Source organism: Siphateles boraxobius, unplaced genomic scaffold (assembly GCF_051911475.1).
Source record: "Siphateles boraxobius isolate OS27281-9 unplaced genomic scaffold, OSU_SipBor_1 9, whole genome shotgun sequence".
In the NCBI taxonomy this organism is placed as follows: Eukaryota; Metazoa; Chordata; class Actinopteri; order Cypriniformes; family Leuciscidae; genus Siphateles; species Siphateles boraxobius.
Genome location: NW_027509219.1, coordinates 20,878,182 through 20,890,000, shown reverse-complemented (window position 1 = coordinate 20,890,000; position 11,819 = coordinate 20,878,182). Strand labels below are relative to the sequence as shown.

Genomic DNA, 11,819 nt, shown 5'->3' with positions numbered 1-11,819 from the left:
CTTGGAATATAGTGTACAAAATATATGAACTACTTTCATTCAGCCCTTTTCAAAGCTTAAAAGCTCCAGAATTGTAATTGCTTGGGAAAAAAAGGTCCAGAGCAAGGTCCAAAAGGTCTTTAAGAAAGAAAAAAAGAAATGCGGTTTGAAATGAAAGTGTGAGTAAAAGATGACAGACTTTTTGTTTTGGGGTAAACTAACCAGGTAGTTGCAGGTAGTTGTTCTTAAGGAGAGACAAAGAGAAATGGTATTCTTTGTTAAGTGTTTTCAGTCTTTGTACTGGAAAGAAACAACCAACCTTGCTGACTTTTCTTTTGTGTTTCAGTCTTTGTAGGTCCAACAAGGGCACGCTGGAACACTAACATGAGTTAATTTTCCCTCCTTAGTCTCTCACTTGTGACTCTCTCTCTCAGCCTGAGAGTCTCAGGCATATAGATGTGAACATAAAACCACTCAAAATCCTTTCGCTTTAGATCACCTACTACATTCTCTGAGCTAAAACTTTGTATACACATAATAAAGACAGACACAAATCCCTTCAAATGGAGTCTAGATAATGAATTTGGCGGATCTTAGCCCTGTCAGGAGGAAACAACAAGTTTCGGCAAGTGTAAGTGTGTGTGTGTGTGTGTGTGTGTGTGTGTGTGTGTGTGTGTGTGTGTGTGTGTGTGTGTGTGTGTGTGTGTGTTGTGTGTGTGTGTGTGTGTGTGTGTGTGTGTGTGTGTGTGTGTGTGTGTGATTGTGTGAGTGACTGCAGCGATCTCCCAGGTCAGCCACAAGCCCTCAGTCCATTTAAAATAACACACAGAAGTACAAAGCTCTCTCACACAGGCACTCTGTCAGAATGATAGAATGAACTTTGAATTAGAAGAAAAAGGAGGGGAGAGAGATACAGAAAGAGAGTTAAGGAGAGAAAGGGGTTCAGATGGTCTAAAAGACTCAGAGCTCTTCTTCGGGCTGATTGTGTAAGTCTGTGTGTGTACGACGATCCACTATTACAATTGATTATACTTAATTATATTTAGTTAATGATCTGAACAAACCAGTAACCATAAGTATTAGATTTCAGCAAGTAACTTTGCCTTATAGTAACCACTTAGAAAAGCCCTTGCATCCACGCAGAACACCCTTGCAACTGCATAATTACACTAATATCCCAATGAAAGCATCTTCGCAACTGCATAGCAACTCCCTGGCAACCAGCTACAAAACCATAGCAACTACATAGAAAAGCCCTTGCGTCCATGCAAAAACACCCTTGCAGCTGCATAGTCACACTAAAGCCCCACTGAGAGCACCTTAGAAACTGCCTAGCAACACCCTGGCAACCTCCCACAACACTCTAGCAAACATCTATAATTGCCCTAGCAACCACCTAGAAACTCCCTTGAAACCGCATAGCAACACCATGGCAACCACCCACAAAACCATACAAACCACCTTAAAAAGCCCTTGTGTCCATGCAAAAACCCCCCTTGCAGCTGAAAAATCACACTAAAGCCCCACTGAGAGCACCTTAGAAACTGCATAGCAACACCCTGGCAACCTCCCACAACACTCTAGCAAACATCTATAATTGCCCTAGCAACCACCTAGAAACTCCCTTGAAACCGCATAGCAACACCATGGCAACTACCCACAAAACCATACAAACCACCTTAAAAAGCCCTTGTGCCCATGCAAAAACCCCCCTTGCAGCTGCAAAATCACACTAAAGCCCCACTGAGAGCACCTTAGAAACTGCATAGCAACACCCTGGCAACCTCCCACAACACTCTAGCAAACATCTATAATTGCCCTAGCAACCACCTAGAAACTCCCTTGAAACCGCATAGCAACACCATGGCAACCACCCACAAAACCATAGAAACCACCTTGAAAAGCCCTTGCGTCCATGCAAAAACACCCTTGCAGCTGCATTAAGTCACACTAAAGCCTCTTTGAAAGCACCTTAGCAACACCCTGCAACCACCCACAACACCTCTGATCTAGAAAAAACAACAACTTGTATTTGCATAGCAACACTACAAACCCACTCAGAAAATTTTATTAATTGCATAGTGATGCCCTGGCAACCACTGACAATTTTCCTAACAACCACATAAATTCTCCCTTGTAACTGAATTGCAACGAAATGGCATTCAGCCACAACACACTACAACTACCCAGAGACACCGTTGCAACCACCCACAATATTTGCCCTAGCAACACACTACAAAACCTTTTAGTAACTGCATAGCGATATCAATGCACTGCCAACCATCCAAATCATGCTAGTAACCACCAAGAATTGCCCTAGCAACCCCCTAGAAACACAAAATGTAAAAAACCTTTTTAGGATTACTAGTATTAACATTATGTAGAGCTTCACTCACACACATAAGGATATCTGTAATGTATAATGCAGTGTTTCCCCTACAATGTATTCAGCAGCGGCGCAGCGCCGCCGCTGGATTTTCAGCGCCGCTGTAAAATCTTTCCATGATCAGTAATATCACGACATTCTCTTCATTCACGTACACACCTAAAAACACTGAGACATGGCGACCGGCGGCGCTGCATGCGGTGGCTCTGAATCCACTTGTAAACAAGGAGGAAAGAGCCACATATGGAAATATTTTCGATTAGGCTAATGTCACGTTGCCATAAGGGGCCGTTCACATAGCGCGTAATTTTTCAGATGAGTCTACTAAACTTGTTGGTGTCCTTCAGAAATCATTCTAATATGATATGTGATGCTCTTTTCTTTTTTTTTCAAAGATTCTTTGATTAATAAAAAGTTAAAAAGAACATCATGTAATAATATTTCACAATATTAGGCTACTGTTTTTTCTGTTTTTTTTTTTAAATTAAATAAATGCAGGCTAGATGAGCATAAGACTTCTTGCAAAAACAAAAAATACCCCCACAATCATTCAATTACCAAAGAGCCTTAGAGATCTTCTATGAAAAGCCCAGAAAAATTAAGTGCTCACAGATTGGGTGTGGCCTTTCCCATTAACATAACATTTTCAATAAATTGTAAATAATCTTTTTCTGGGTTGTGCTGTTTCATTTTTCCCCTAAACAATTTCTACCAAGCTGAAAATGAACACAAAAGAAAAACATGAATAATCCTGTCTAAAATTATAAAATTAAGGTTTCTGTTTGTGACTGCAGTTCAAGGTACGTGCTGCAATAATCATGCCTTGAATCAGTTGATGGTATGTCATATTTGTTTTTCTTAAATGTCCATTTCTATCCACAAAACTTGCCAGAAGTCATGGTTTAAGGGTTTTTTTAAAAAAAAAATCTTCCAGGGTGCATGCCCCCGGACCCCACCACGCGCGGCTTGGTAACAACCTCGGGCACGTAACAGCACCGCTGCTGGAAAAATTTCTAGGGGAAACACTGTAATGTGTATGTGTGTGTGTGTTTGGCAAGGATCCATGGTTGCGGGGCGCAGTGCAAACACTTCTGGAGGGTTAAGGACTTATAGGACAAAACTCTTTTTCTCTCTCTCTGTCCCAGATAATAGTGCTCCTTAACCCCAGTCTGGTTTTCTGATTACCATGGTAACGTTGGGTATTTGATGTGTGTGCTGCTGTATAATCTTTAAAATCTTGAGTTCAAGAGGTACTCTGATACTGTATAAGACTACAGCTGTTGTGTGTGTGTGTGTGTGTGTGTGTGTGTATGTGTGTGTGTGTGTGTGTGTGTGTCCACAATGTCCAGTTAATGTATTGTTTCTGGTGTAGAGAGTTTGTAGGGTCAGCTTTGTAAAAGAGTTGATAGAGTGGCGAGCTTTTTTAAGAAGATGTCATTTCAATATGTTTGCCAATAAATGAAGGGTGTTTCACTTATAAAGTTTAAATAGAGGACACAGATACACAAACACACTGGAGTTCAGAAGGTAATAAACTCTTGTCCCACACCACAACATCCCACGACTTAAACAAATGAGCATTACGTCAGCATGAGCAGCTGACGTCAATAACAGCTGATTCATCACACTTACACATTCACATGAGAGATTCACTTTTTGTTAAGGGACTATAGTTCTTTATGAGAGTACTTTTAAAAGTCTCTTTTGCAATGCAGAAGGTGACGTCGTTTCAGCTACAATGTACTACAGGCACAGTGGACTTAATAAAAATAAAACCTCTTAAAACACACTTTTCACATTCTCACTATAGTATAGTTCATTTAATATTGTCTACCAAACATGTCCAATAACAAAAATTCTGTTATTTTTTCTATGAAAATCATTGACGCGCTAATTTTCATCACATCTCAAATGAACAAATATGTGTTAAACAGCATTTTGTGATGCAAATGACAGTGATGACATTTATATAATATATATATAATATTTTTGGAATAAAATGACAAACTCCTGTCTTACTAAGGTTAATTTCACAGCTAGCAATTTATAATCCTAACTAAACAAAATTAAATAATATTTTTGGAATTTTTTTAGAAAATGACAATAAAAATAAAACATTCATAAGTGATATTAATAGTGATTTTTATTTTTTCTTCACTTAACACATCTTCACATATTTCAAGCTCTTTACTGAGACTGTTCTCTCCTTTCAAAAATAGTACTAACTTTACAAAAAAAAATTTAATGGGGCAAAAGTGTTGAAGTGGTGGAAATGAAAATGTATCTAAATACTTTCTCACACAATAAATATTGATTTTTTTCCCACTATTTGTGTAGATTGTTATTGTTTGAGTTTTAAAGTCTAGCACTGAGGCAAAAAAATACAAAACTAAGGGTGAATTCATTGGTAACTGGGACATTGAGATGACTTGGAAAAAGTGTCCTGATCAACCTGTATTCACCCCTACACAAAAAACACATTTATATATATGATGATGAAGACATAATAAAAAAGGCTCCAAGACTTTTTTTATGTGATCCTCATATAAAACAAAATAGTTAAAAATCTGTAAGTTTCAATTTAAAAAAAACAAATTTGAAAAAACACCTATAAATTGTGTGTGTTGCACAAAGACCATCACTAGAATGATAGCTGTTCCCTCTGTGTGAACTCGGGATGGCACAGTGTATGTGTGTCTGTGTATCTTACACAGGGATATCAGTCCATCTCAGCCCGTGTTGGATTCTGGGTCATTATTACTTGAGTTGTAAGACCCGTAGCTAATCACCGTGACCGTGGTTGACTCGGCAACATGACATTAAACAAATTCCAGTACTAAGAGGGTGATTATCACTACGGCGACATCGCAGTGTCATCCACTTTGGTCCGGCCATAATATTCAAATCTGATTGGCCAGTAGGCGTGAATCACCGCAACTGGCTTAACGTTTTGGGACTGAGGATGTCATAACTCACCCAGCTGACAGTTAAATGTGCTAATTAAGGCTAAAAGAACACCAGCATTTAGAAGGTGAAAATTACACGCTCCTCATTTCAGCCCTGGTTTAAGAGTTTTGCTTCTCTTGATTCTGTTTTTTCACACACTCTCCTCTGACATTCACAAAACGTCCCCTCTGAACCTGTGATCAGGGTCTGCACACATTCCACATGCTTCTCAAACTGAATATTATCCATAGTCTATTTCACTCTCACTCACCCCCCCTTCCTTTATATCTCCCCCAGGGTCAAACCATCATGAAGTTAAACCCTTTCACCCATAATCCTCTGTCTTTGAAGTTGACACACACACTCACACACACACACACACACACACACACACACACACACACACACACACACACACACACACACACACACACACACACACACACACACACACACACACACACAGTTACTTGGTTATCTAAATGAGGACGTATCGTCTTATTTGCACTTCTAGAACATAAAAAAATATTATGAATTGTTCTTCCAATGAAGGACATTCCTGGATGCGTCCAAAATTTTGTCAGATTTATCTTTTTTTTTATCTTTAAAAGGGGGTCTGAGTTGGTATTGCAAAGCTCAGTCAATTAACTTCACCTGAACTGTCAATTATCTCCAACTAATTTTTGTGAAAAAGGAAATATGTTTTCAAAACTGAAAATATATGCTAAAACAATATTAAGTTAACTTCAATAAATCTAAAGACGCAAAAAATAATGTTTAACAATCCCTTCCACAGTAAAATAAAATGACTATGTAATTTATATGAATTTGTACATAATTGTTATTTTATCTTAATGGATTATTTTAAATTTAAGCTCATAGAAACATACATTAATATGGTACTAAATTCATGTTATTATAATGCCAGGCCTAAAATGCAAGTCTTTATTTGATAAAATATGTAAAGTGGGTCTCTGCTCTGTTTCTTTATCCACTAAGGGATCCTGGCCTGAAAAAGATTCAAAGACCCCTGATTAAAGTAGCTAAGTGCATCCATGCACACCTACTTTTTGAACAGAGACCATCTAAAAACTAACAAACCATCAACAGAGTGCTGTACATATCTGTTTCAACTCTTTTGCACCACACACAAAGCAATTTCTCATGAGACCGATTTAGCTCTAGTCCCAGGCCACTTCCATCGGGCCATTTTCCGTGACCTAAAACAGCAGCAGAGAGGAACCAGTGGGAAATCCAACATAAACCACATACACTCACAAACTGACAGGGTCAATACCTGGCCCCACCCCCTGGTAGGATTATAGATGATTGACAGGTGCTTTATAAATAAAATTACACTGATTAATATGGCTTTAACCTTTCATTCTTGTTCTGTGTTCTTCTTTTTCACTCTCTATTTTGTCTAGTAGAAGTGAAGGTCACACTTATTTGGATGGAAGTGGAAGGAGATTTGGAAAACGTCAAGTTTTCTGCTCTCCATCCCGTTCGCGTCCCTGCCTTCACACACAGCGCCTGACTCCCTGGAGCGGCTGAAGATCTGCTCCCAGTAAGATCTGTCAGAAGAGATTCTGGTGACTGTAAAAAGAGACAGTGTGTGTGAGTGTGTCACAGCATACCGTCAGGAAGCTGTCAAGGCCTCTGGTATAATACTAATGATCATACACACACAGCAGTAACATTATTCATAGGGATGGTGACAGATTATCAGTGACTTGACTGATTATGCCGGGAACGTGATGGGAAGAGTGTGGCAGATCACTGCAGGAGTTTGAGCTTTCGACCCACAAGTCCCTGGGTTTCAGTTCCACACAAACCCAATGAGACCATCACAGCATCTCAAACACACACACGGGCTTCGCTGCACTGTATAATACTTGTATCACCTCACATTTAATCCCTTGTCAGTTCTATTGCAGTTTTGCTAAATTTGAAGTTTGACTCTGAGTCTTTCTTTCTTTTGCACACACACACAGCTGTCTCAAAAGAGGCAGAAATCCCCTCTATTAGAGTGTAATTGAAAGGCAGGGGCAGCAGTAAAGAGAGATGGATGGGTTTGACACACACACACACACACACACACATACACATACACATACACACACACACACACACACACACACACACACACACACACACACACACACACACACACACACACACACACACACACACACACACACACACACACACACACACACACACACACACACCTTGTTTCTCAGGTGTCAGTTAAAAGTGTGATTGGACCATGCAGGTGGGCCATTTACCGTTTCCAAGGAACCACCCAGCTGGGAAATCACCCTCAGAAAGAAACAGAGCAAGGTGTACTTAACAGGTCAAGGGAAAAATCTCAAACACACATCATAAAAAAAAACATCTAGTCCTCTGCAATTCACTTTTGATTAAACAAAAAAACATTTTTCTCCTCATCTAAAGCCAAAAAATGCAAAACCCATCTATTATAAGTCAGACAGACAGACTGAGACAGAGACAAAACTTCTAAATTCATCTGTAAATGAAGCCTAAGAAACCTGAATTGGTTATATTGTAGTGGAACAAATTATGTAATGTTCTGCAAACAATAAAAATGTTCTATAAAGAAGCTCTTTATTAGATTCACAGATGCAGCATCCACAGAAAAACTAGGGAATTTAATTATTTTACATCATTAACCAGAGATATGCACTTATATACTCCATCTTTACCTTGTGCACCCACACACACAATCGAGGAACGCACACATTAAAGATCATAGAAGTGCAAACACTATGAACACTGAACAGCGGGTTTTAACGAAATGTGGCATGACAAATGTCAAGTAACTAAACGAGGATAAGCAGATTTACACAGGGAGTAGACAGCACAGACGCCAGCCTCGTGTGTGTGTGCACACTCAAGACTGTGTTTAGTTGTGTGAATGTTTAATTTAATCCAGTAATGAGCGCAGCTGCAGGAAAACTGAACAAATGTAATTTCACACAGAACAAACGGCCTATATATACTGATGAAGAAAGAGCGGCTTTAGAGATTAAATAAAGTGTTTTTTGTACTATCAAAATGTATCGGTTTATCTTTTCAGTTGATTTTTTGTTTTTTCTTCCAGAATCCCAGGTGGTGATGCATGTAAAATATTCCAGATATAAAGCCACCAAAATGAAAATATAAAGAAAAAAAACCTCACATTTTTGTAACGGGTGCAGTTTCACACAGACTGGCTCAACTCATTTACTTTATGATGCTGTGAAACACAGTGTGACAAAAATGTACATACAAAAAACAGCTAAGTAATTCCATTTAACATTGTCATAAAAACAAATATATTAATATACAAAAAAATATTAAAATAATGCACCATGCAGTACAAGGCCGATGGGAAATATTTATGGGCCCTGACTGTATAGTCACCATACGAATTTCTATCCTGCATAAAACACACATGGAAGTTCCTCGCAGAATGTCCAAGATGAATGCAAAATTAATACATTTATTCATGTGATTACAATGACACTGAACCTCTTTCCCTCTGTTTCTCTATATCAAACACCTATTTTAAGTATCCACCTTTACTATTAATTCAATGAGGTTACATTTAATATATATGTATATATAATTAATTAATTGTTATGGATTGACCAAGGTAAGGTTTAATGAAATAATAAATAAAACACATTTTATTCTGTTCAATCCTAAAGTTCTGTGTGCGAGTAGTTTCCAAAGGAATGCAAGCAGGAATTCTCATCATTGTCTCCACTGAGCGCGCATGCGCGCATGCACGCACACACACACACACACACACACACACACACACACACACACACACACACACACACACACACACACACACACACACACACACACACACACACACACACACACACACACACACACACACACACAATATTGTATTTTCATGAAAGGTCAATACCAGCTCACATATAGTACAGAAAGTGTATGTGCTAATGGAAATGTGGGTATTGCAAGTGCTAATCACTACTTGAGTTGATTAATTAAAGAAACAATCCGCACAGTAATAAGGAAACCACAGAATTCCACTTTTCTCATCTCTACACACATACACAGACAAAACTGCCCCACTATCTGCTCTGAGGTGCCCTAGGGCAAATAACTATTGAGGGTGTGTACAGCAGCCAGGTGTGTGTGTGTGTATGTGATTGACAGGTATTGATTTACTATGGCCGAGAGTGCTAGTGGGTAGAATCTCAAAGGGAATGGACATTCAACACTACACACACAGTTATTACATTTCACTTGATCGTTCGTTTCTGCACTGGCGCTTCTGCAGTATGTAAATATATCCACTGTAGATGAAGGTTATCCCACTTAAGAAATCAAATAAGTTTGCTAAGAGAGGATTATTCTCTCTCTCTCTCTCTCTCTCTCTCTCTCTCTCTCTCTCTCTCTCTCTCTCTCTCTCTCTCTCTCTCTCAAGCAGGTAGCTTGTTAGGGGTTTGTTAGGGGTTTGTCATCAAATCAGAAACTGCAACCACCAACCCACCCACCCCCCCACCCCCCCCCCCACACACACACACACACACACACACACACACACACACACACACACACACACACACACACACACACACACACACACACACACACACACACACACACACACACACACACAGCTATCTGTGCACATCCAATATATTCTATCTTCTTTCATTATTTAAAAGCTGCTGCTGAACACACACTTTAGTCGACCACTATGGAATAATGAGCTAGGATGCAACATAACCACACACACACACACACACACACATGAGCAGCATACTATTGAGGAGTGTATGTAGGGACACATTCTCCCCCTTTTCATGCGCGCGCACACACACACACACACACACACACACACACACACACACACACACACACACACACACACACACACACACACACACACACACACACACACACACACACTCCTTGATGAGCATTAGCTAATCCACACTGACAGGCCTGCTCCATTACCCATAATCCTTAATGCCTTTTTAATGTATCGTTCTTACTTTTTCACTCTGTCTCTCTCTCTTTCTATTTAGTGGCATCTTTAGCCGGTGGATTTGAACCTGTGTGTGTCCTGTCAAACTCAGTCCGGTTCTATTAAAGGGGAAATCTATCAGTGTCACACAGTCATTTGCACCTTCTACAGAGGTGTCACGCTGTATTACATCCCCTATTACAACCAGTTCCTAGAGCTCTAGTGAGGCCGAAGGTGAATGACAAACTGGTTGGGAAGGAAGTAGAGAGAGAGACAGAGGAATGTTCTTTATTTACAGTTGTTTCAATGCCTCTTAACAATTCCCGTTCCTTAAAGCTTCCATTAACACTTAATTTGAATTTGCGGAAGAACTATTTGGATAACTGAAATGGAATTCTGTTACCTAAAGGGGACATGGTGAAGAAAAAAGTGAGATGGGAGGAAAAATTATATGTCAACGCTGTTGAGTTCTCTCGCAAATGAATTGCGTTCCACAAAGAAACTTTGTGTTCTATCACACAGAACAAAAAGGTTTCACTTTTGCGAGTGAACACAAAAGCATTGAAATACAGAATAATTTTTCATTCCATCTCATATTTTTTCTATCACCATGTCCCTTTAGGGGCTCTGTAGTTGGAATTACTTCAATGCTAAATGAAACAAAGTGGTCACATATTTCATTCATTTAAATGACAAAACTCATAATGTGTCTTTCCAAACCTACAACTTGCAGGTCCTCATGATTTATCTGTTGCCTCTTTAATCATTGCCACACAACAACAGACGTACACACTTACATACACTACACACAACACACTCCCTGTTTTAAAAAGCATGTGTTCAGGAATGCCTCCCTCTTTTTAATCAAGCAGCAATGTTTTGTCATCTTTCAGACCCATATGAAAGCTCTCACACACACACACACACAAGCACGCACCACACGCACGCACACACACACACACACACTAACACACACACACACACACACTTCTGCGGGCACTGTCTAATGACATCATACCTCTATAGGCTTAAAAAATAAACATGTAGTGATGGAAAATAATTCAGTCAAAAACGCATTCATCTGAAAGTGGGTTTATTGAGCTCAGTGGTATGTGTTATGTGTGTCTAAGCAGTGTATACAGTATTGGTATATGCAAAGGTTTAACTGTACAGTATTTGTGCGGGTCAAATGTTTTGCTTTCATGTTTTTCTACTGACATCAAAAAGATGAAAATATCATTACCTCCATTTAGAAACCTGTTTAAAAGTTTCGGGTCAGTAAGATGTTTTTTCTCTTTTAAAGAAATTTGCATTTTTATTCAGCAAAGATGCATTCAACAAGCTGAATAAATTTTTTTTAAAGTTATTTTTTAATTATTCAAATATTTAAATTATTTTTGATCAAATACATGCAACCTTGGTCAGCTTAATAGAAAAAAATCATACTGCTCCTAAAAATTTGAACAGTAGTGTCTGTCTAGTGAAACTGTC

General features: G+C 39.0%; 1 protein-coding gene across 2 annotated transcripts in view; it reads right to left on the bottom strand.

Annotated features, from left to right (window-relative positions):
* sema3b (sema domain, immunoglobulin domain (Ig), short basic domain, secreted, (semaphorin) 3B) overlaps positions 1-11,819 on the bottom strand; it is a 34,470-nt gene that overhangs the window by 17,580 nt on the left and 5,071 nt on the right. The gene's annotated exons all lie outside the window — the stretch shown is intronic.